The sequence below is a fragment of the Pygoscelis adeliae genome, unplaced genomic scaffold, assembly GCF_000699105.1.
Source record: "Pygoscelis adeliae isolate BGI_AS28 unplaced genomic scaffold, ASM69910v1 Scaffold43, whole genome shotgun sequence".
NCBI lineage: Eukaryota > Metazoa > Chordata > Aves > Sphenisciformes > Spheniscidae > Pygoscelis > Pygoscelis adeliae.
The window spans coordinates 2761941-2788446 of record NW_008824538.1 but is presented as its reverse complement, the minus strand read 5'-3'; positions in this window follow the sequence as shown (position 1 = coordinate 2788446).

Sequence of the window (26506 nt, the reverse complement as noted above, 5' to 3'; positions counted from 1 at the left end):
ATCAGAAAGACACGGACCTGTTGGAGCGGGTCCAGAGGAGGGTCACAAAAATGATCAGGGGGATGGAACACCTCTCCTATGAAGAAAGGCTGAGAGAGTTGGGGTTGTTCAGCCTGGAGAAGAGAAGGCTTCGGGGAGACCTTCTTGCAGCCTATCAGTACTTAAAGGGGGCTTCTAAAAAAGATGGCAGCAGACTTTTTAGCAGGGCCTGTTGCGACAGGACAAGGGGGAATGGCTTGAAACTAAAGGGGGTAGATTTAGACTAGATAGAAAGAAGAAATTTTTTACAGTGAGGGTGGTGAAGCACTGGCCCAGGTTTCCCAGAGAGGTGGTGGATGCCCCATCCCTGGAAACGTTCCAGGTCAGGCTGGACGGGGCTCTGAGCAACCTGATCTAGTTGAAGATGTCCCTGCCCATGGCAGGGGGGTTGGACTAGATGGACTCGAGAGGTCCCTTCCAACCCAAACGATTCTATGATTCTGTGATTCTACCTGTCTCAAATACAGAAACTGAAACTCTGCCTAGAGTTAGTGGCATAAATAGCACAGTGCATTAAACTATCCTCAAAACGTGATGAGTGCTTTCACTAAAGGATTTGGTTACACAAAACTGTCACAGACCTGCCTTATTTTCCCATCAGGATAGTATGCACAGCCGCATCTGCAGTAACTGTTCTGCTGTGAGCTCCTGAAGGAGGGCTAAGCTAGCCCATTTATCTTGCATTTGCGGCAGGCTAATGGGAGGCATGTAGAAAATTATCACAGCTCAGCTGATGCATGGTGAGTTTTTACCCACAGGTCACTTCACAAATGTGAAGAGGCATGGCTTGTCTAGGGGAAAAGAAAGGAAGAAACGACAGCCACAAGAATTTGTGCTAGTCAGTGAAGTAGTGTGAAGGCTGTGTAATTACTGTGCAAACTCAGTATGGTTGTAGTCATTCACTGGGGTTTGCTGAACGGCGGTGGCTGATCACACCCGAGGTCTTTGCTGGCCTCAGCGGCACAGCAGGACACAGTCCACTTTCCTCAAGGTTAAAGGAAGACATTTGGTATCCCATGTGGAGTGTCGAAGACCGCATAGGTGGCTAATTAACGGCACTCAGCCGGTGGAAGGCAATGAGCTAAGGAGCCACAACCTAAGACAATTCAGGCTTTCTCCCCTCCCATCCATCTCCCCTGTCACCTGCTTCTGGATGCGCTACTTTTCATGGCAGGTTTGCAACTCTGTGACCACACCAGCTTTTGCCCTTTAGCTGCACTTCGCCATACAACTCCTTGCTGGCATGCTGCCTCTTGTCAGGCATTTCCAACCCACCACGGCACAAAGCTGTAGCTGCACAGAGTGTGGGGAAAGGAGGAAGAGGTGCCTTAGTGGTCCACACAGTCCACAGCAGAGATACAGAAGACCTGTTGATTCTTGCTGTCAAAGGATCAAGCCTTTGTAATTTAAAAATATACATGGAGGTAGTTCTCAGTGCCAAAGGCGCTTCTGATGAGATTTGGAATGGATTTATTTACAAATGGGATGACTAATTTTCATTTATAAATGATGACTTCTCTTGATACCTTTTGAATTGGACATGGATGTGTCCAATGCTTTTAAGATATTTTGGCAGCTATTGGTCATTGGGCAGGCAATTCAGTGCTGACCCAGCTCTTTCTGAGGATGGTGTCAGCGGTTCCTAGTCCTGCAGAGGTCCTGGGGTGCTCACTGCACCGTGCCTGTGAGCCTTGCCGCCAAGGAGGCAGGGAAATCACAGGGCCACACAACCAAGTCAAACCTGCTAGAGAAGACCATGTGGCTGTGTCTGGATCCCCTCTGACTCACTGTCCTGTAGGACCTCGTCAGTGTTTTGGTCTCTTATTGAAACTAACAGAAATTGAGATACTATCAATGAATGTGTCTACAGAAGCTGAATGCAGGACCACAGTTTCAGATATTTTTTTAGGCAAGGAACAATTACCATAATCTTGTCCGGCATCTTGCATGACTCATGCAAGTTCTCCTAGTGATTCTTTTAAATTATTAAATCCAAGCTAGGACAGATAATTTAGAAGGACACATTCTCATTTTAGAGTTAGGTAGTTAGGTAATTGCACTTCTTTCACCACATTTATCTTGCAAGTTACACAACCAACATAAAAGCAGTCTTCCAGATGAGTGAAATAGGATGGGTCCCTTTCTTAGTAAGATGAGTTGAACTTTCGTAGATGTCATCTCCATCTGTTAACTGTAAATGGCGACTAAACAACTAATGTAGATTTAATTTCAGTCTTTCAGAGGGCTGAAGTCACATTCATAGGCAGACATTTCTTTTACGTGGCCCTGACGATCTTTGTTAAGATGGTAGTACGTTCCTCTTAGGTTATTTTTTTTGCTTCAGACATTTTCAGCTCCCAGATGGGACAATTTCAATCCAGCAATCCATTTAATTTTGCCCATCACAAAGCTATGACTTTTTGCACAGTCCTGCACCAATCTCTGCCTGGGGGTGTGTCCCAGGCCCCGAATAAAAACCAAAGAGACCATTTTGGAAAATCCATTAATTTTCCCCCCTTTATTTAAAGCTGGTAATTTTTTAAAAAACCTTTTATTCAGATTTATATTCCATGCTTCTCATTAGTTAATGAAACTAATTTTCTCTGGATTAAAAAAGAGTCCGTACCAGTCAAGTAAAAGCATTGTACTTCAGGGAGGTCCTTGCTTACTGGCACTAGTCAGGACTTAAACCAACGATCAATGGGTGAAAAGGCATTTTTTCCCCTTAATGAAAGAGTTTCATTTTATTGAAAAATAGCCTGACTTGTAACAAGAATTGTAGTCTGAAGAAATTTAACTCCAAAATAAGGTAATTTATGGAAGTGAGAAATGTGTAGTTTGGAAACCAGTAATAGAACAATAATGAAGGTGAATATATTCCAAGATAATAGGAAAAACACAAAACTCATTTTCTCCATATAAATTATATACATATATTTATTTATAAACATATGCACAGGGTTGTATGTTTGTTTATTTATGCCTCCTAAATGATGGAAACTAAACTACACAGGTGGGATTTCTGAGAAAACTAGGAATTTTTCACTTAATACATCATTACTGACTTCTTTTGAGTGGCTGTGAATCTTCTCTACCACTGTATTTCACATTTTTTACTAGTAAACAGTTTTTTTTGTGGCAGAAAACATTGCATTTTCACCATTTTCTTATAGGAATGCTTCCCTTTTCACTCCCAGAGAGTGTAACTCTCTGTTTTGATGCTCCCCTTTGCATTTTTGTCAAAAATTGAAAGCCGCTTTCATCAACTGGTTGAAATTTTTCTCCCAGGCTTTCACTGCTGGTGTGCAGCAAGCTCGATAAAAAGGGTTTGCAGCTTGCTAAGGAAAACAAACTGCCAGTTCCTTTTAACAGAAATGAAAGTGTCTGAGCAATGTGAAGCTGCTGCTTCCACTCTTTAGTTTTGCTTGAAAAGAAAATGTAAAAGCTCTTTGTACTGCACATTGTTAAAAATCCAGGCTGTTTCATGTTTTAAGAAATACCAAATTGTTTAGACTAAAGAGAGAAAAAAACACACATTTAAAGGCTGAAATAGTTATATTAGCATGTAATCTTGTAGAAGTGTTACAGCCTCTGGTGTGCTTTTCTCTTTGCCATTCTGCTCTAAGGAAAGTCTGATTTGATTCAGGTGAAGGGACACCTAATGGGATATATCTAATACGAACACTAGAGACTTTTTAGAAATTAGTTCCATGAAACCAAAGAGTGATGGCTGCTGTTACAAATTTAGCAAAGTATGATCTGCAGATCATGAAGAAACATAGTGCTTCTGGTTGGAAAAAAAAAACACCTCTGGTTTTAGGAAACTGCTGATTTCTGAATTATTACACTTCAATCCATGGGCGATACTGCTGGAATTAGCATCCTCTCTAGAGCAAGACCACACTCCTACTGTGAATGTGCTCACCCTGTATGCTGCAGTGAAGAACAAGCCTCCTGCCCACCCTTGAAGGCTGGAGTGCAGCAAAAGAAGCAAAGAACTGGTCTGTGATGGAGATGAGAGGAAGTACCTTGTTTTAATGGTGGGGAGAAAGGAGATAAAGAGAGGTTCGAGGACAGGGACAAGGACTTCGCTTTGGGGCATCTCAGTACACACAGAGAACCACCTCTGACCTGAGAAACTTCCCGCCATTTGCCAAAATGCATGGAAAGCTGCCTGCTCCAAAAAGACTCAGCTCTGCGACACCCAAGGGTTGTCTACTCCTTGACCACAGGGAACAAGGAAATGTTTGTTTGTGTCTCCTGTGGCAAGCAGGAGATTTGGGCCAACAGAGAAAGAGAGAGAGAGGGGGAGGGAGGGAGAGCAGGAGGGATGGATAGGAAGGGGAAGGGCAGGAAAGGGAAGGGAAGAGAGAAACTCCTTCCAAAAATATTCATCTTTCCTTAAAACTTGCTCATTTTTGCAGCCTAGCTCATCCTGCCATCCCAGGGTAAAGTTTGAGAGACTTGGAAGAAAGAGGAAAAGAAAGGAACAGGGTTAATATTATTTTCAGTGTGTTACTTCCTTAGCCAATCAAAGACTCTCAGCTTTGCAAAGGTGAGAACTTGGGGGAAAAAAAAAAAAAAGAGACAGTTTGAGCCTTTGAAACTAGTAATTTAAATGAACAAGTCCTTATAATTTAAGATGACGATTCGGTCGAACACATTTGAAAGTTTACATGCATTGGTCACGTAACATTTAACTGGGAGGAATTTCTGTGATGGATTTAAGTTTCTAGGCAATTTTCAGAAAAGCCTGAGGTTTTAAGGTTCACTCTGAGGATAGATATGACAGCTACGTTTCATTCCAGTTGCAATGCAATCTGCTGCAGTTTGACATGATCTGGATCAGGGTAACAGCAACAGCGTGTGACAAGATGGAGCACCCTCAGCATGGGCACCCTTTTATCCACCCCCTTTTTTCCTTCAGCCTGATTTTTATAACAGCTGGTTCCACAGGAATGATCCTTACCATGAATGACTCGAAAGTCCAGGCTAGAGTAGTAATATATCTCTCATCTGTCCTGCAGTGGTCCATGGCTATAACTCCGACACCTGAGGAGAGGATGAACCTACCTGCATCCTGCAGCAAAAGCAGGCATATCTGGAGCTTTAAAGGAAAACCAGCAAAAAGGGCACAGACCAATGTATAGCGGAATGCAAACAACAAAAACTCAAGCAGACAACTAAACTGGGTTTGGTCAAGAGGAGGAGAAGTAGCTAAACAGGCCTGGTGAGGGAGAACAAGAAGCACCTGTAAGCACCAGTAAGGAAAAACAAGAAGCACCTTCTGGTGCTGCTGTTACTGAGACCAATGACAAAAACCTCCCAGATTTCAGGGGATGTTTTTCCTCCTACAAAAAGCTCCAACCCGATGAGGAGGATGAGCGTGCTCAGTAAGAGGGCTTCAATTGCAACATTAGTTCTGTGCCTTGTAGGAAGGAAGAAGACAATTGCAGCAATATTAAAACTGTTAGAAAAGTGTCTCAAGCTGTCCTACAAATTATCTCCTGCTGTCTCAGCTCTCCAAGATTCTGAAAGTAGAATAATTTAAGTACAAATACACTGTATACAATCTTTAAAACCACTTCAGATGAACTCAGAAGGACTTGGAGAAAATATTATTTATCAACCTATAGTCATATAATTAGTTAAATTGCTGATGTCATCAATTCTTTTCTCTTTTAGCTACAATCAGTAGGGTTTTCAGATGTACAGCTTCAGTCAAATGAAATTTAATATAGGCACCATGACACTGTTTTAAGTTTATTTGATTAATTTCTTGCCAGATTCCATTTGCTGATGCTTGTTTTTTTCTGCAGGAGAATCATATTAAAGAGGTAGCTATGGAAGTGGAATTTGAAGATAGTGATCTTTAAAATAATTGACGTAGGGAAGCTAACCCTGAATACAGTAAGTCAACCGCCTGCTCAATTTAAAAACTACGTGTTAAAGCTGGCTCAAATCAGAACCACTCCTAGGTCAGGGGAGCTTGTTTGGAAGGTCCGTTGTCCCTGAATGGAAAGGATGATAAAAATGTATGGCTAGAAGGGTCCCTTGGGTAATCAAGTTACTCCAAAATTTAACATCGCAGTCTTCTGGATTATAAAGTTACTGAGCTGTATCACAGATTAAAAGTCTAGCACAGAGTGCCTGATTTCCAGACCATGCGTATAGGAGGATGCTTGCTACTGAATTCTGCCAGTGCTGGATCAGGCCCTAAATAATTTCTGTGAGCAGAATTTCTAAGGCTTATCTGGGAGCTGAGAATTTTCATCAAGGATCATCAGCGTACAGAAATTTTTGAGACTTCCTTTTGTGGTAGAGAATGCTGTACCTGTATTCGACTTATTTTCCTCATTTGCAACACTTCTTTAGGAGAAATCACCTCTTCCATTCAAATCAGCAGCTCCCTAGACTCCTCTGTATAAATCCAACATCTGGGCAAGGGACTAATCCTGAAACTTCACTGTACAAGTAGTCTAACCTAATAACACCCAGTAAGAGCTGGGATGAAGGCACAGGTTGCACGTACAAGAATAACAGAGGAGTGCTTCCTTCCTCTGCAGACTGGAACATGATTTAACCCGTCTAATTAGGGCTCTTTTGCACTCATAAAGATAAAAACCATCTTTCATTTCTCTGTATTATTTCTTCAGTTTACTTGGGAATTAAAGTCAATGCACAGCTCAGATCACCTGAGCTCCCCGTCGCCTTGAAATCTCTGTGCTTCTGCAGCACGGAAAGAGCAGCAGAGAAATCAAGAGGTACAGACTCGAGTGATTTGCCGTAAATGCCAACCCTTCCAGCTGACTTGTTGATGTATATGTTGGATATAGCCACGTGGTGGGTGTGCTGAACTGACTGTTCCAGAATATATTAGAATTGTTAATCATTGTATTTATCAGATCCTACCCCAGATGCATTTGGAGTTCATCAGTACAATCTGAAATATTCTGCTCTTGAAGACATCTAGCTACAGCGCAGTTTAGCAATACATAAGAAAAACAGAAGAGGAAGGTTATGCTTAAGAGGCAGTGGAAACTAACTCTGGCAGGCTCCCTAGGTATGGAAAAGGAAAGAAAATCCCTACAACTACAGAAAAGGCTACCCCAAACATTGCTGGAATTAATCTGATTAAGACAGTTATCAGGCATTGTCAGCAGGTGAGAAAGAAATAAACAAAAAAACCAAAAGCAACAAAGGTCAGACCAGGTAGGGCCAAGGGAAGGGCAGGAGCAGCAGGAAAAGAAGTCAGCATTCAGCAAATAAGTTCCCTCTTCCCTTAATTCTTCATATGAAAAGTCATGACACCATGTGGGACCCATCTCTCAGAGAGAAGCCTCTAATCAGAGTGGTAATTAAGGCCCGCACAGCAAGAAGACCTCAGACCAAGTAGGGAACATCCTCCCCACACAACTGCCCACACTAGGCTTCACCAGGGATTTTATACTCAATTGATGATACTTGACGGGTCCACCTTAGGCCGTCCTCTTAGGAGAAGTCTGCCTGGGGTCTGGGTCAATGTGACTTTAGTTGCCTTGTGATGGACAGGGCATTTGGAGAAGGGTGTATTTCCCCTGCTTGGGTCACCAGCAATTGCTCACCTGGAATGAATCATGAGGGTAGGCAATAGCTTGTTGTATAAAGCTGTGCTGGGGTACTTTGGGAGCACCCAATGGTTGGTGTGGGACTGGGCAGGGAGGTGAGATGTGAAGGGTTAAATGAGAGATAAAATACCTGCTAGGACAGAAGCCTTTTAGCCTGAAATTGTCAAACTCAATGAACATTCTCATAGTTCCTCAATTTTCATCTCCTGGAGTGTCATCCTCCTCCTCACGCTTTCTTTTTTAATCTCCTTTGCTGTCATTACTTTGACTGATGTAGTCTGGATAACTGCCTGTCCAGGTTAAATTCAAAGCAAATTGGAGTGTCCCGCTCGCTGGATGTAATTGCTGCATGTGTATAGTCACTTAGTGGGATTAAATGAAAGTAAAAAAACCAGGCACACCCGTTTCAGGGAACAAACCTCAGAAAACTTCATACCTCCTGGATCTTCAAGTCATTTTGCGTGTTGAGAGCCCAGTGCCAGTCTGGAACCAGATTCACTATTATGCTAAGACTGATGTACAGAAAATACAGTAAGGAGCACCCTGAGCTAGCATTTACCAGCTGGAGGTCAAGAGAAGATGACAGAAATGAAGCTCAAGACCACTGAGGGACTCTCCTGGACGTGATGGGGGTGAAGTACTTGCTGACTGCATGCTGCACTGCGGTGAGTTTAACGTTGCCAAGGTCCCATCTCTCTTGCCATACCCTTCTTGGCAATACCACACCAGAAACCTCTTAATGAGGGGAAAACCCACTGCTCCTTTTGTATCATCTCTTCTCTAGGCAAGAGAAGGTCTGTGCAGTCCTGCCCTGAATTTAGCTGGGATTTAGCATTAGTCGAGACCTATTTGGTGTGCACATAGAGCAGCGCAGGCTAGCGCTCACCTCGCTGACTGTCCGGGGCAAGGTACTAGATCCCGACTTTCAGTTGTGTTGCAAGATCATTGGACTGAAAGGCAAATCCTGGATTAATGAATGTGGTCCATCTTCCCTGTATCAAGTGTGTATGTTGAGTCAAAGTCACCTTAAACCCACTTATTTTTGTGCTTTCTTTGCTCACCGGAGCAATTGCCAGTGCTGTGGGAAGGAGAGACAAAAATCAGGCTGTCCCAGTGTGAATGTGATTAGACCACTTTCCCTCCTTGTTTCTGTCATATTGTTGGTGATGATTAACGAGACGCCTCACTTGGCACCAATAATTATGAGACTTCTTTAATTACAAAATAGGAAGGGTAACAACCAGTAGAGGAAAAAGCTGGGGAGGAGGAGTGTGCTATGCTGCAATCACAGAACTGAACGACGCGAGTGGCTTCAAGCAAGATGTCCCTAGGATGGTATGTATCTGCCCAAGCTCTGAACGGCCAAACCGTTGCATTTCTTTCCCTTTGGGTCTCTTAAATGTGTCCTGCAGATGTTTCACGGTAGGTACTAATTTCCCCTTCTGGTCCCCATTTTCTGCTTTCTCCTTTCCATCTTTACTTTTTTTCTTCCAATCCAGTAGCGCTTAAGTCCTGTTCATAGAAGAAGCCTATGCATAATAAGCTTTGAAAAAGATGGTTAAAAATCAGCTTTTGCATAAATGCTTGGTTTTAATTAGAGCTTTAGCCTGTGACAGCACAAGAAAACCATGCAGTCAAGCCTCTTCTACTTTTCTTTTATCCACGTGGAGCCTACCATCTTGCCTCTGTGGGCATTGCCTTTCTTCTTCTCTTTTGTGCAGCTCTGCAAAGGTCAGTGTTGACCTGTGGCACAGCAGCAGTTGTGCTTTGATTCTTTCTGCATTCCATCTCTTGAGATTATTTTTAAAAGTCTTGAAGCCATTTTGTACACTTAGAGATGATCTTTGTGGGTCTGATTCAATGCCCGCTCATGCTGCATCATTAACCCTCTTAAACCACAGTAAGGAAATGGCAGATCACAGGACACTGATAAACTGAAGGACAATGGTACATTGGACATCACAACTTGGTTTGGGCAGACTCCTGATACCAATGGTTGTATGCAAAATCTCTCCAAAATCTTCTTTGCTTCTAAGTCAATATAAGTAAAAGCAGAAACTGCTTGAGAAATCAAATTGTTTTTCCTAAAGTATTTCTGTGTTTCAATGTACTTAGAAATTGTGTAAAAGACACTCAGCTGGTGATAGTCTCATAAGTTGTACTGTAATTAGTGCATCGACTCCTGCCTCTTGAGAACCAGACCAAAAATGCACAGACAATAGAAAATTTCTACAAAATAAAATATGGCCACAATAACAGCCTTTCAGAAAATAAGTAAGGAACAAAGCTATTGTTTTCTCCCCAACTCTGGCACAACTAATTAAGCATATTTATCTGACTAAATAGTTTGGTGTACTGATATAAAATGATCCTGCATCGCACTGGCTCTCCGTGGTAATTTATTTTTAGTCTCCTTTTGCCTGGCTCTGTTATTTCCGCGCAAGAAGCGGAACATTTGCAAGTATGTTCATTTGAAACTTTTTTTTAGTTTGGGGGCAGCCTGGCTATAGGGGTCTTTTTGCCATATTACACATCCATTCCCAGTATTTTTCTGATTGCTTAGAATAATGGATATTTATAAGCTTAACAGAGGAGCTTTGATCAGCTTGACATCTTTGTCTTTTGACAGTCCAACAAATTGTTTGCCAGTTTATACATAGTTTGCCTGAACAGCAGTCCAACATTGCAAGAACTGCTTGCTCATTATATTCGGGTGTTGTGTATAATAAGCAGTATATTGAAGTTTTCTCCACATGTTGATGTTTCCCATTGCAAAGCCAAAGAAACAGAAATACCCCAGGGAGCTGCTGACAGATCTGATTCTAAAATAGAGCTGGGCAAACCATTTGCAAGGAAAAAAAAAAAAAACCAACAACCTGAAGTGCTCTATTTTGACAATTTGCCTGTTAGTGATTTAGTGGTGAGCTCCGAGTTTTAAATTTTTATTCGGTGAATGGTCTGTGGTTGGTCTCTGCCCATGGATTGCTTATATAAAGTATTTGCTTTAACAGCACTGTGAGCTCTGTCTTTGGTCAGTAAAGAATGCATCCTTCAAATAGAAAAGACCAAAACCCCAACTTCTGCTCTCCTCATAAATGCCAAAAGCAGCTGAGAAATGGAGAGAAAGTACTAAAGATTTCTTTTAGACTTTTTTCCTTTCTTTTCTCCCTAACATTTCCTTAATTAAAGCTGATAAATGCCAAACAGAAAGATTTGCTGAGAAGCAAGGCTCAAATGGAGACCAAACAGTAGGAGCAGGACAGAGAAGTGGAGTAACCTCTTCTCTTTTTCTAATGAGGTTCTGGGAAAAAGAGACATTGAGCCAGTTTCTTCTTCTGTCTCATGCAATGGGCGTTCAAGCCCTACCTTGCGGGAGCAAAAATATTGTCTCTGTTGTCAGAATAGAGAGTTGAAAGCATTTTAACCCTTCCCTCTGCCTGTTCCTTACTGAATGCTTCTATATGTGTGTTTACAAAGGAGGGACTGTTTTTTGCCTATTGGAAGGAATAAATGCCTCCCCAGAATCGTGCCTGTTAAATGGAGGGTTTATGGACAAGCCCTTTCTAACCACATCTGCTCTGGACAGTGCAGCTCCAAGCTTACAAACCATGGAATGAAAAAGCAGTACCTTGGAAGCGCTGCACCTTTCTCAACTGAAAAGTGAGCCAATTACCCATCTGTTCACACAGCCAGTGCTCCCTCTCAGTAAGAAGTCCGAACATGCCATTTCTAACGCACCAGGATGCTTATCAGCCTTTGCATCCTATCGGTCTGAATAATTTCCCATAGGTAGAGAGAATGATGTTTCAGGAAGATGCATCCATGACATCATCTTGTGATGGCACTCACATTGATTAGAACTGAGTTATCTTTCCTCTCTGCAAACTATGTCTTCTTAAGAATTTGTTATGACTTCAGTTGCCGTTTCAGCTCCGTCATAGTTCATTGAAACTGTTACCTGTTATGTTCAGGTAATATTAATAAGAGAAAACTTGAGCATCTGCAACTTTACCTAAATTTACTGCCATTTTCTGTCCATGTGACCTGGATTGTCAAGCTGTTTCGAGTACATATCAAACTACCACCGGCTACTTGGACCTGTACTGTTAGATTAGAGCATCTTCTGCATTTTTTTTGCAGTAGCACCTCTTTCTCCTTCATCCATACACCAAACTTGGCTTTAGTTTGTGGTGATTCACAGCTCTGGGCATTAAACTAGATTTATGCAGAACCAGAACTGATGGGACCCCTCTGAGCCTGTCCTCTTCTGGAGAGGATTCTTGAGTCTATGGGATTTCATAAAGGCGTTTAGATATATTCTTTGATATCTCCTTGTCTTTTTGAAAGTTGTTTTCATGATGTAGAGATTTCTTATTGTACGAATCACTCACCTTTGCACATGTTTAAAATTCCTTAGAATTGTGGTGTAGTCAAATGAATTGAAACAAGCTCATTGGAAATATTTGTGTTAAACACTACTTTTCATATGGAAGGCAGGTCTCTGACCGAGGCATTGTTTAGCTGAGCCATTTGGAAACAGCAAGTCTAATAACCAGCTCTCAGCAGACTATGGTTTCCCGTGTGTTCAAAGAGGTGGGCTGGCTGGTGCTGCCAGGCTGTTGGGTTGCAGTACAAACTGTCCCTCCTGAGATGTTTTCGGAATCCCCAGATGCATTTTCTTCAAAATTTCCCATTTTTTTCCCTCTTTCAGCACTTGTCCATCCTCCATCATCATAATTTTATTTTTTCCATTCCAGCCTCCTCTGAGAGCCAAGGGAACTCGCTTCAGTCCAGGCCATCTGGATGTTATTCTTTGTATTGAAATACTTGTTGCAAGATCATTTTTCAATTCTCGTACTGTTTTCATAGTTTATTTACTGATGCTAATAGATACAGTAGCATCACATGCAGCTTTCTTCTCTTTTGCACTAACTCTTACTTCGACACAAAATAGTGTGTAATAGTATGAGACTTTGCCTCCTCGGGCTGTATATTATACAGTCTTGCAAGTTGTGCGTTGGTGATAATGCACTAAGGACTTACCTTACAATACCTAAAGATCCGGCAGGGTTGTAGGGCAGGGAGAGCCCTCTGTTCTGTGCTGAAATACAGGCAGCTGATGGCACCTCTGATATCCAGAGATAGCAGTTTCTAGAAGTCTAGAGAAATATAATTAAGCATGATGATAGCTCATTCTTCTCTACAGTATCTCCCTCTTCAACAGTATTCAACGTCTCAATGAATGTTTTACTTTCCCTTCTCGTGCTGCTTCTAACAAGTTTATTGTTCCGACTGCACTTTGACCAAATATTTCATTTGGTGTCTATCCTGTACATAAATCGGCCCTTATCTTGCTATTCGTTTTCAACACAGCGGCAAAACCCAAAAGCAAACAGGAACTTAATGAGGCTTAATGAAAGGTATTTCATAAAAGGCAGGTATTTCTGCAAGTTAGGAGCGACGCTGAGATAGGTCTGGGAGGGGAGTACTGCACAGCAGACTTCAGGCCAGGCAGCATCTCCACAGTGACTGACCACTTCCAGGCTTTGCTCTCGGGAGCAGACTGCTGATCTTGGGCCTTTGAGGTGACTGAGTCAGCGGTTCCTCTGGGTCTCTTATCATTGATTTTTGGAAAGCAGCTTTGATTCTTGCATGCTTTGTTCCAGGTGTGTGGCTGGGCTGCCACGTTTGAACTTGAGCTGCGAGCTTGTTGGTTAACCTTTAGTGAAGAGGAAGGAAAGGCCAGCATTAAGCCCGGCGAAGCAGATGTCGTTTGAACAGTAACAGCAGACAGCTAACATCAGAAATGATCACAGAGGAAATCTGAAGGCTTCACTTCATATGTTGGTGGGTTTTTGGTTTTTTTTTGTTTGTTTGTTTCAGTAACACTGGATGGAAAGCAACTCCTCTCTGTTGTGGTTTATATCAGATATGGAATATTCCAATTTTTGCCTAGAGAGACAAGGAGCTGTTTGCCTGTGAACCAAACTTGTGTTGGAGATTAAGTTTCAAAGTCTTGAGGAACAAAAGACTACCTGGTGAAATGTCACAAAACGTTCCCAGATCATTTACTACGGCTCCTGCTCTCACAGGGGAGGCACTAAAGGCCAGTGACATTGAGAAATAAGGACAGCAAAACGCAGACCACCAGAATCAGCAGAATGCCAAGGATAAGCTGGAAGGTGAATGATCCAAATTGCTGTTATGGATGGAGTTAGATCGCTGAAAGCAGCATAATGAAGGACCAACTGGACAAAAGGTCCTGCAGGGAGCAGAAAAAACAACTGAAAGCTGTTGCTCAGCTGAACGCAGATGAGCTCGGAAAGCACCCGAAACTCCTATGGGAACACGCTCCTCTCGGAGGACTCCTTGTGAAGGAGTGGGATGTTCCCCAGTGGGCTGGAGACAAATGGACAGACAGTTTCTTCCTGGGATGAAGGGCATCACTGAAAAATAAGAACTATCTATCCTGAGCATAAGAAATGCGTTTGATGACAAGTCATACTGGACTATCTGTAATCCGCCCAGCACAAATCCACTGACCTGTGAAGCTTACTAAATACAGAAAGGAAGCAGAAAGAAATACTTACACAAATGCCTTAGAAATCCATGCTGAGCCTTCAGCAAAAGGGCAGCAAATACTGCAGATAAGCAAGCAAGGAGCCAGGCGGCTATTGAAAGGGAGAGATTTTATAGCACATTGGGCTTCCCCCATATCAAGAGTATAGGCTTTCTGGATTGGACATCCAGAAACACCATCACTCTTCTAGTTGCAAACTATTCATAATCACAACACCTTGAAATTTAGGGACTGAGGCCCTAATAGATAGAAGTAAAAATACTAGGCAAGCCATTAGGTATTACAATAGCAAAGGATGACTTCCTGAGCATCTCCTCGCAACGTATTGGAGAAGAAACGGAGCTGGCACGTGAAGTCTTCGACATGGAACGATTTGCTGTATTCCATGTAGACTGTAAAGAGTATTTTAAAAATAATTGCAGTTCTGTGCTGTGCTGGGTAAATCTAGCCTGGCAATTCAATGGAGTTGGTGGGGTTGAAATACATTTATCACTGACTTGAAAGTCAGTGTGCGCTTGAGAAGCAATAGCTGCGGTCTTGCTGCATTTGCTTTGTGCAAACAGAATATGGCACTGAGCAGTAACGTGTATACTCAGGACTGTTACAGAGCTGCTTCCCCAGAGCTTATAACAGCAGTCAGCCTGACTCACTGAGAATACAAACCTGAAGTGGGAAACATTAACAAAACCTGGAAATTGTTCAGCTACTAGATTCCCCATGGCCAAGGAAAAAAGTTCGGGGCTAGACGCCATTATGGTTGAGAAAAGAGGAAGCAGCAGTGACAAAACATGCAAGACAGACAGAGATGATCTTAATGAATAAAAAAGGGTTGTAAAGGATTTTTAATATAATTTGGGAGTAATTAATAAAGGAAGATACAGGGATTAATGAAGAAACAGTAATGTAGAGTATTAGATTAAAAAAAGAATCTTTTGAAAATACAGTTAAAACAGGAAAAATACCTACCGGTTACAGGTTCACTGTTAGCTAAGCTGGAAGTAATGAGGCAGGAAAGTCAGAAATGCAAAGCAGATAGTTCTGTTTTATATTGGATGGCATGTGGCTGGCTTCAAAAATGAACACTTCATCTATAAATTGGGATGATTTCATCAATTTTCACCCACATACCTTGCAAAAAGAATAGCAGCCCAGAGAAAATGATTTTTCTTTCATGTTGTAACTCTTTACAATAGATCTTTTGATAGAGTGCAATCTGTCATTACGCTAACTATCTGTTCAATGAAATGGCATCTCTGATACGCTGTGTGGCAGAGTGAATGTCCTAATGGGCATAGAGGTACACTTCCACAAAGGCTGTGGTTTCAAAAAAAAAGAAGAAAGAAAGGCTTGAGTAGGATATGAGATCCTAACTCCCTTAAACTCCTTTGGAAATCCGAGCCAGAAATCCTATGATTTTATAAGATAGTTTGACTAACTAAACTAAAAAGATTAAATAGGTGCTGATTATGCTGCGGTGGCACAACTAGCATGTGAGTTATCAGCTTTGAAGGGTACTGTAGGGAGATAGGCTACCACAAAGGGCATAATTGTGTGCTGTGTCATCTGACATGAGAGAGGAAAGATTTTGCAGAGATGACAAATGAAATACAAAAGCTGTAAATCGAGGGTCTGCACTTACATGTTTTGTAGCTCAGAGGCAAAAGGCACAGATGGATTGGAGAGAAATCACTGGCCAAAGCACTGTCAAAGTGCTGCCGTTGTGCTACAGCTTAAAAATTGTCATTTTGCATTTACCGATTAAACGTCTAATAGTGTCAGCTGTCAAACGTGCAGTTGTGACATGCAATTTATTACCTGCAGGGAATCTATTTGAAAATATGTAACATTTCATATTATGTATGAATTGTGTGAAACACTGTATTGCATGTTGCAGATTAACCAGTGTTTGGTTCCCATACAGACGCTCAGAGAGAAATCTTGCTCTGTGTGTGGGTTGTTTCAATTATACAGTGCTTTTCTTTATTTTTAGCACTATAGAAATGTAATAATTTGGCTGGAGTAAGTCCAACTGCATTGTGAAGTTAATGAATTTCTTAGCAGATCTTTTTTAAGACTTTGTGTTCAGAAAAAGCCACTGAGCACAAAATTAATTGGGCAGGGTGACAAAATATCCAACTCAGACATTATAGGAGTCAATGAGAGAGGTTGTGTGGAGAAAGGCTTATTGCTTTTATCTCCCTGTATGTCACAGTCATACAGCCAGCGATGATGATGCTTTATATTGAAAATTAAAAGAGTGCTTCAAAGCCAGTTTAGAATGAGGAAGGAAAAACTGTTGTTGCAGGACTAAACTTGGTGGGAAATGTGACTTAACGTTTGAGCACAGCCCCAGGGGTTTGTTGCGGGCAGACATTTGCTGACCGGAGCTTTTGCATGTAGGAGCATGAAGTGAGCAAGGTGCATGTGCGGTCTTCCCAGTCCCTGCAGGGACAGTGGGTGCTTTGCCCCAGGACTCAGCATCCCTGACGCTTCTGCCTGCATTTCACACTGGATTTTGAGTAGGGCTGGCCTTATTCCTCCAACTTCTCCTGGTGTTGAGATGGTTCATCCACTACCTTTGCATGTTTGGAACAAAACTGCCAGTGTACCAGCTGGAGGTTGGGGTATTTCTGAGTACAAAACCCCATTGTATGTGAAGAACCGAGTTAATACCACCTAACAACAAGCATTATGTTAGAGGCTTAGTCACTGGGTTATAGCCACTGCTATAGCGAATGGAATGACAGAAGTCTCTTCAGCCACAGTCATTCTGACCATCCTTGCTCCTCTCCCTGGACCTGGGAGAAAGCCAGACAGATAAATCACCTGCTTCAACATCTCAGTGAGGAGCCTGATGAGATGGAATGAACCTGGACCCCAGCACCCAAATACAACATGCCTGTGCTCATGTAACTGCACATATGAACCAAACCTAGAGAGCTTCTGAATGCAGTTTTGGCAGTGTTCTTTAATTCTCGTCCTTTTCTCTTCTTAGCCCTGGCCCAGAGCATGCCCTAGGGGTTGGATAGGGAAGAGTGAAGGCCAATGGCATCCTGGCCTGTATCAGAAATGGTGTGGCCAGCAGGAGCAGGGAAGTGATCGTGCCCCTCTACTCGGCACTCGTGAGGCTGCACCTCGAATACTGTGTTCAGTTTTGGGACCCTCACTACAAGAAGGATGTTGAGGTGTTGGAACGTGTCCAGAGAAGGGCAACGAGGCTGGTGAGGGGTCTGGAGAACAAGTCTTCTGAGGAGCGGCTGAGGGAGCTGGGGTTGTTTAGCCTGGAGAACAGGAGGCTGAGGGGAGACCTCATTGCTCTCTACAACTCCCTGAAAGGAGGCTGTAGCGAGGGGGGGGTCGGTCTCTTCTCCCAAGTAAGCGGCTGCCCAGGGAAGTGGTTGAGTCACCATCCCTGGAAGTATTTAAAAGACGTGTAGATGAGGTGGTTAGGGACATGGTTTAGTGGGCATGGTGGTGTTGGGTTGACGGTTGGACTCGATGATCTTGGAGGTCTTTTCCAACCTTAATGATTCTATGATTACTTTAGCACTTTCTCATCTGGCCTCTTGAATGTTTTATGGCAGTCCAAAGGTTCTGCTGGATTGCGCTATGGAATAGTGGCCCAAGGGTCCATGTTCATCATACTGTGAACAGAGAAGCATTCTCTGGCACAGCCCCGGTGGCCACAGGGAGGTGCATCAGGTAGGATGTGGGAGAGCTGCCCTCTACCAGAAAAAAGCTCTTCCTTCTCAGTAGGCTTTCACTTTCAGCACCTTTTATTTCTCCTGATAGCATGAAAACAGCCCTAAATTTAAGTAGAACTTGGGCCAAAGTGTTTACCAGACTCAGTTTGCTTAAAAAAAAAAAAAAAAAAAAAGTAGAATGTGTAGTATTTAATATTGTAGTTTTCCATAAAATTTGCATAAGCATAGTGTGTACCCTAAGGCTCCTTACCAAGGATTCTGTGCATTATCATCATACATATATTAACAGTGTGTTTGAACTCTGTAGCAAATTTTAATTTTTCTTTGTCAATATCAATGTTTCCATTGCATACACAGGGTGGAATGAGCTCAGTGTTTTCATTATATTTTTCAATTAACTTTTCTTCCCCTCATCAATGCTGTTGTGGATTAATTCATTCTCTCCATTTTTCTTCAAGAAAAAAATAAATCATTATCTGATATGAAATATTTCAGTTCCTTGGAAGAACACTGGCTGTGAAAGGGAAAGCTCAATCCAGGTAGCAGTATGCTACCAGGCTAAAGGCTTGACCATTTTAATGATCGGTCAGACAGCAGTGGATCGGTCGTCTCTAGGAAGCCAGATAATTCAATGGCTTGAGCAAACCGTAGAAATACCCCAAATCTGGCCTTTGTGGGGCTGTTTAGGAGGGAGGGCAGTCCAAAGGAAACAATCTGTGGGCTGGGAGCTTTCTTCCCTCTCCAGGGCAGCAAAAGCATTAGTCCAGTTACTGTAGCATTTCAGAGGAAGAGGTCCATTTCTCCTGGTATATTGTCACGGATCCATAAGAACAAGGAGATAAGAACCATGTTGTTAATTATTAGAGGAGTGTAAGGGAAGCTATTTTGCTGCTGGTGGTGTTGGACAATCTCTCATTCTCCTGCCCAAAGAAGGAAACTCCCTGGAACTCCCCTCCAGAGCCAGGAATGGCTTCAGTCATCCCCTTGAAAGTGTCTCAGGCTCAGACGTCCCTCCACCCTGGTGCTGTTTCTGAGGCTCAATGATCCAGTTATTGACATCTGGGGCAGGAGGAAGATTTACCCCAGCTCATACCAAAAGGGCCTCCCAGAGAAGTCATTTTCCTTTGCTCCTTGTAGACTAGAGTAACTTTAGCGGCGCTCACCCAAGAGCAAGCTGGTGTGGTTGTTTTTTGCTGTCTCTAGGTTCAGATGGGTTCAGCTCAGTTGTCCCACAGGAAGACACCCTCTTCACGTCTGCTGGCACGAGTACCCCTTGGAGAAAACCCAGTTGTCTGGTCATAGCCAGTTGTCTCAGCTGAGATTGGGACAGCCGGGCCTGGGCACTGAACAAGCACAAAACAGAAAGCCCCAAACTGTTTAAAGCTCATCAATAACAATGGCAGAAAAAAGAGACAAGGAAGCAAGGGATGGATGTTCAGGGAGTTTCTGGGATGGACAAGTAGGGAGTAGAGACCCCCCACTCCTCTACCCCTCTTTTCTCCTTGTAAGTCCCAGCTGGTACATCCCCAGCCTGCCATTAAGTTTTCTGGTCCAGGACGTTGGTCAAATTGTACCTTCCTTTCCCTCCATGCATCTGGTGCCTCTGCATTGGCAAAATAGGCCATGGAGTCACGACCTGATCATTTGGAGGGTATTTTTTTGCCTTCACAGGCAATTGTTTATTTAAGGTCACCATTGCCAGCCTGCCCTGTAGGACATCAGTGCTCAGGATGCCTAGTGTGGTACATGAGGAAACAGTTACTCAATGGTCTTCAGGGCTAAGCACAGTACACGTTTAACACAAGCTTTGAAACACAGCAGATCTGCTCCTTATGGGTAATGCACAACCTTCTCTTGAACATCTGCATTCCTCCCTCCTTCTGCTGTCCCTTGAGACTTGGCTTGAAAACAAATTGCAGCAAATTGATGTCCACTCTGCTATGCAAAACGTTATTTTTTATGTGTTGGCATGATGCAGAGAGGAGCAATATTTCAGTCTTTTTGTTTTTTTCAGGTTCGGGGGTGGATGAAGATTTGTCTTTTTCATTTATGGAACTGTCTTCCTGTCAGGGGTCTGCAACTTTCAAAGGAATTATTTGTTGTACACCAACAGTGGACTGTTTGTGTAGAGTTTTCAGGAAAAAATCTGTAGATGAAATAAGCAGCTATTTAATTTATCCTTCACAGTTGTTTCATGTAAATGAAGAAATGGAAGTCTTTGTGAGCCATCAAAGCTGTGAAATAAATGCACGATTAGCTGCATGAAAGTGCTGAAACCCATTAGCACTCATTTTAGAATAATAATGTACTTCAAGTCTATTTGTTGAAATATAAATACAATTATGTGGAAAGAAATTAATGCACAGTATGAAGTTTCTTTAAGATCTCATAAAATTTTCTGCAGCACAAGATTAAATTAATGAAACCATGTTTTTAGAAGGCAAACAATTAGGATGTTGTATGAACATATAGACAAAATGAAAAAAAGAAAAAGTTATAACATCACCAACTACGAGCATCAAACCAGATAAACATTTGTAAAAACTGGTCTGAATGATGAAAGCGCACAGTCTGCCTTGTCCTGGCCTTCAGTGATGTTGCCAGCAGGCAGAAGGGCATGTGGTTTTGGGGGCACAGCTGGAAGTGAACGTGCTTCTGGCAAAGGAGAAGTTCAAGTCGTTAGAAGTTTGTCCAAGGTGCAGATCAGACAACTGATTCCTGCTTCTCTCTGATATAAATTTGGCTCACAATTGGAATGGGCAGTGGTTTCTCATCTGTTCAAAAACATCCTTTTTGACCTTTCCTATTCCCACCCTCCCCTGACCCCACCATCATAGCTTCTCAGCCTGGTGTTATTAGCACCATGGTAAAGTCACTCACAGAGCTGGTGACTGGCAAACCTGCAACAGCAAATGAAGCTGCCCTTGTCAACGTAGGGATGGCTGCGCTGGGTCTGCTTGGACATCCACCGAGGCCGGTGGTCTTTGGAGGAGAGTGATCAAGGGACATAAGACACAGGGCAAGTGTTGACTGGTCATGCCCCTTGGGGTGTTATCCCACCTTCAGTCCACAGCCAGACTAGGTGGGAACAAGATCTCCTTTGCAGTATGGGACATCATCCACCCTCTGCTGAAGACGTTGTGCTGCAGGAGGATCCTGTGGGCATTGCTCATGCTATCAGCCCTCCTTCTGAGAGTTACCAGGAGGAGATACAAAGGAAACCCTGTCTATGCAGGGGAGAACAGGCAGGGAAAGGCCACATTAGGGAACTTGTTTTACACCATGGGAAAGTCTACTTAACTGGCATTAAAATACTTCCAAGTTTATTTCAAAGTCGGTAGCCAGAGGCAAGGCAGTTTGGGCTATGGAAAGATGCACTCCATATTTCCAATAGTGTTCATTCAGGTCTAGTATAAAATGAGAACATGACCTCAAAAATGGAGAAGTATTTGCCACAATCCTGAGAGTACTGAGAAAAAAAGGTCTTTGAATGTAAATATATCAGTCTTCAGTCATCTAAGCCAATATTGAAGTCACAGAAAAAGTGGAAAAAGAATGGAATCTGTTCGGTGACGCAACTAATTGTGCTTCAGCTCTAGGAGCTCATAATGTTGCAGAGAGCAAGTCCCAGACCAGGAAGTCCCAGAGTGTTCATCTCTGAGCGTGCAATCAATGGTGTCTAAATCAGCAGGGATGCTTACATACTTAAATACATACATGTGCTTTTGCCCTTGTGAGTTGGCAGAGCACCGTCTGACAGTTTGCCAGCTTAGTTGGATATCCCAAGGAACAAGGAAATGAAAGAAAAGTTAAATGGTAAAATCACTGTCTCTCTTTCCTTTCTTCATAATACCAGGAGAAATCACACAACATTTACAAACCACAGAGCTTTCTCAAATGCTCCATCATTTAGTATTGACTTTCAGACATGAAGAAAAGATCAGATAGCAGGGCTGGTCTTCTAATGTAGTAATTTATATCTGAATTGCCAACATGAAATGTGGATATAAGAAACTGCTTGTGATAATGACATAAGTATGGCATTTCTCTTCAATTTTTTAATGAAATACCCTAGTAATTTTAATAGGAATGTAAAATGATTTTTATGCTGCATAAGAGGTTAATATATTAGTATTTTGCCTGGTTGCACTAGGTTTTAGCCTGTCCTGGACACAGGTTAAATTTCAACACGGATCTGTAAAACAGGTATTCATCCCACCTAACTGTACCTGTCTGAAAGATGACTGAAACATTGAAGCTTAACCTCGCAAAAGCAGATATTGTAGCTCCCAAACAGTCACAGAAAGAGAGGGACGCTTCCAAGAAATGAAAAATCCTACACTCAAATCTGAAGTGGTTGAGTCACCTTCCAGAGACACCACGGACAGATGGCCAGCCCAGATCACCGGCTCAGATCAGATGCCAGGACCCAAACAGCTCGAGTTGCATGAGATGTGTCCCATTCCCAGTGTAGGTTTTGATCAGGTTAAAACTTTGGTGTTTGGGCACTACTAACATGATCCTACTTAAAATCAAGACTTGCAATCCATTGCCTTCAGAAAACTCATTTCACCCAATTTTTTAGATGATATGAGCACAAATATATTCACCTTTCCTATACACACCTTAATCTCAAACCTTGAAAGATTTTAGCTTTGAACTTTATGTGTGTCTCCAGTAACAACCTGATGCAAATTCCAGCTTCTACTATCTCTGCATTCCCAACTCAGTCTAGATATTTTCTGGGACCTACAATGCATCATGAAAGCATGCTAAAAATTAAAGGAAACCAATACCTGAATGCTGGAATTGTGATCTAGAGAAAACCCATTGCATCTTTGTAATCAGAAGGCTCCTCTTCAATAGATCAAGTGCTGTAAATGCACAAGAACCCATGAGAACAATTTAGTGGGGAGTTTTTAACGGTTGCCAAAGGTCAGCCAGTTTGGGAAACGTGCTCGCTAATGCTGTGCATCTCTGCTGAAAAAGGAGATGTTCAGGGACTGGCTGCAGGGTGTCTGGCAGATGGCTGTCCCTGCACACATGCCTTCTGTTCACAGACCCACAGCTACCGATTTCAGATCAAACATGGAACCTGAAAGCCTGGTTAGCACCTCAAGGGAAAAAAGTAAGGCATTTAACTAAAGGATGCCAGGCCCAGTTCAGAAGGACTTGGTGTGTTCAGAGACGCAGCACCCAGCAGACCTTCTGGAGGCTGCCCAAGAAGGCACAGCTGTGCACACCGAGAGCTCAGCGCCTACGGCAGCTGCGCCACGTATGCGGTAATATGGAGCAAGGCGTCTGTAACTGTATAAGAGCTTTGCAAATAGCTAATATACTCCGGGGATTTTTCAAGATGACTTGTTCGTGGTGCATGAATCCCTGCACACTGCTTGCTTGTTGTGTGGGAGGAGCCTTGCGTTATCTTTCTTGGGGGGCATCAAGGGGCTGTTGAGAGAGCAGTTTTGTAATGACACTTGGCCTGAGCTAGCCTGCATATACGTCACGTAGAAAAAGGTGTCATGCTGCAAACACGTATCTGCCCTGGCTGTTATTAGCATGCAGTAGCAGTACAGATCACTCAGGGTTGTTCCCAGTAGCAGGCCTTAAAAGCATGACAGTCTAGCAACTGCTATGCAACGGTGCTATGGCAGCTGCAAGATCACCGGTATCGTTTACAACACAACTGTTGTAACACCTCCAGAGTCCCCACCAAAGAGCTCTACTACTTAGTGTTTACGTGCGTGCACTGCACGCACACACAGAGACACACAGAGTAAGCCTGGGCACTGCAGACCCAGCAAATTGTACCTTATTATCCTCACTGTACAAAAGTGGTGCAGGTGTATAAAGTGACCCATCTAGGGTTACACATGGCATCGATGACAAAGATGGCAACTAGAAAAAATTATTGCAGAAGAAAGAATTTAAGTGGCACATTTGTTAGCAAAAGCAAGGTAATAAAGGGTCCTGATATGAAGTAAAAATGTAAAGAGCACCTTGAGAGTCTTCTTGCTTCTGTACTAAGGATATTTTTGGCTGCCAAATATGTTGCTCCTACTGCTGACTTCTTCAACAGAGAACCTTCAATTTGTTTGTTAAATTGAAGACATCCTTCCCAGGCTGTGCATGTCCAAGGACAAGAGAAACTGCTCCCATGGGGCTTTCTCCGGACAGATTTTTCAGCTGATGAAAGTGCTTCTGGGAGCAGTGTTCTGGTCCTCCCCCCCGGAAAGCTGGTCTCCTGGAGAAGCAGCTGCAGCTGGTGCAGAGAGTCTGCAACAAGGTGCAGCTTATCTCTATTCTTCTGACATTTCCAGGACGGTGCATCGACTTTTCCCCCAAGGCAAAGGGGCTTCTGACACGAGTATTTGCTTAATCAGACTACCATGCTAGGAACCGATTTTATTTGAAAACCTTTTAATTCCGTTTTGTACATGCACCCTTAAGTCCTCATGCTGGTTAATGAAGAGTGTTTGGATGCCCCTTGGCAATTTGTTAACACTCTGTTAATGCCAATTACATCAGACCATAAGTGTGGAGAATAAGGGTGGTTGCTCTAGCGTGGAAAGGGGCATGGTGGGACACCAGTTTCTGACTACATCCACGAAATGCAAGAAGCTTCTCTTTGCTGAAGGGCAATATGTAATGAATACAGAGAAACCAGGCTGGCTTTTAATTGCTCAGTCTGTTAACACCACCATGTGTGATGGGAAGGGTTCAGATTCATGTGCAGGCATGCTGTAAATGGGATGGGACAACACAATTGCTTAATCTCTTCACAACAAATGACCTGGCAACCTATGCTGTAATGAGTGATACTAATGAAGATGTAAGGGGAGTGCTATGGCTCCCAGTAAATCCTCTTGAAATAATCATAGCTAGAGAAAGCTCCCGTAACAGCAAAATATAAGAAACTGAGCTGCAAGCACGAGGAAGGAATTTTCTATGACTGATTTCACCAGAAGGGCTTACTCTAATTGGATCCATCCAGAGGCACAACTCTCTGAAGGACCAAAGTAGCCCCAAGATTTGGGCCCACCAAAGCTGGCAGGCAGTCAGAATTTCTACCCTAAAATACTGGGCTGCCCACAGAGTCTGCGAGCAGCTCAAGTCCAATGGGTTCTCTAATTTGAGAGGAAAATGTGACATTAGTCGACAGATACGTGGTGAGTCACAGCCCCCAGGATTAAGAGGAAGCATGGCAATGGCTGCAGAATTGCACGGGGAACTCTGCGCAAGGGGTGCTGCACTCACACTTTGCCATGCTTTCTTCAGTCATTTGGCTGTTTTAATCACTAGTTATGTGTGAAAAAGACAGGAAACATGTAAAATAGATGCAACTTCAAATAAACAAGCAGAATCACAGACTTCGTTTCTGCCTCTGATGCCAAAACTGGCAGACCGATGGGATTTGTACTAATCAGCTAATTGGGAAAATTTCCCTTGACTGTTCCATCAAAAGCTTGATGTGCTCTAATCAGCTACTCCTTGACAGCAGATCAGGAAAAACTGCAAGCTTTAACCTGCTGTAGTCTTCTTGGCTTTTGGCTCAGCTGCGGGTGCCTACGAGAGTCAGAGATTTGGATTCAGAGCAGCGGTAAGAGCTCTCATGGCTGAAGGGCTGATATTTCTTCCTGCGCATTACTGCATTGTTGTTTTTTCCCTGGGATCCTTTTTTTTTTCTCCTGGATGAATCATCTTTTCCATATGCGTTGTGATGGGAAACCATTCCTACCCAAATTTGTCTCGTTCTTCTCAAAACTGCAGCTAGCCTTAATTACCATGGTTACCTGCATCTCTGCACCCTGCCAGGGAGCACCAGTGAATGCAAACCAGATGAGAACAGGGAAATGATTCTTCTTTCTACTGGCTTATAAAAATATCTCTGCTGATTTCTTCTTCCCAAGTCTCATTTTCCCATTGACTGTTATTTCTGTTCATGCTGATGAACTCTTGGGTACTCCACTGGGCAGTACTAATACCAAATGCTCCAGAGACAGCCTGACCAATAAACCAGAGATCCTGACCTACTCACTTTCTTCTAACAACAGAATTGATTCAAAACACATTAATCATGCAAGTTCCACTATCCAGAGAACAGCACAGGTAGCAAGAGGTTACTGTGTACTTGTGATCAAGCAGTGCAGCTTGAATCTAAAGAACATAACTAATTCACTGCTCCCTTTAAATATACATAATTCAATCCTTAGAAATGATAAAACTTTGAAAGCTAATTTGGGCATTTGTAGTCAGCACATCAGAAAACACAATGCCACAGGTGTCTACTTAAATTTTCATCATTCTTTTAATGGATTGTAGAGACCTTGCTCAGCTGTCTGTTAAGCGGTTACTTATCAGTTACGCTCTCAAGCACCTCAGCTGCATACACGTAAAATTTAGAAATTCTGGTTTTCAGGTATGTCTTTGTCTTGCTCTAACATTAGTGATGGAAGAGCCGTAAACAGTGCACAATATAAGGAGAATCGCTAACCATACATGAATGTCAGGGCTTGTTTATTTAAGAGCAGCTGCATTTAGAAATGGTGGGGAAGTCTAGCTGATGAGAAATAGCA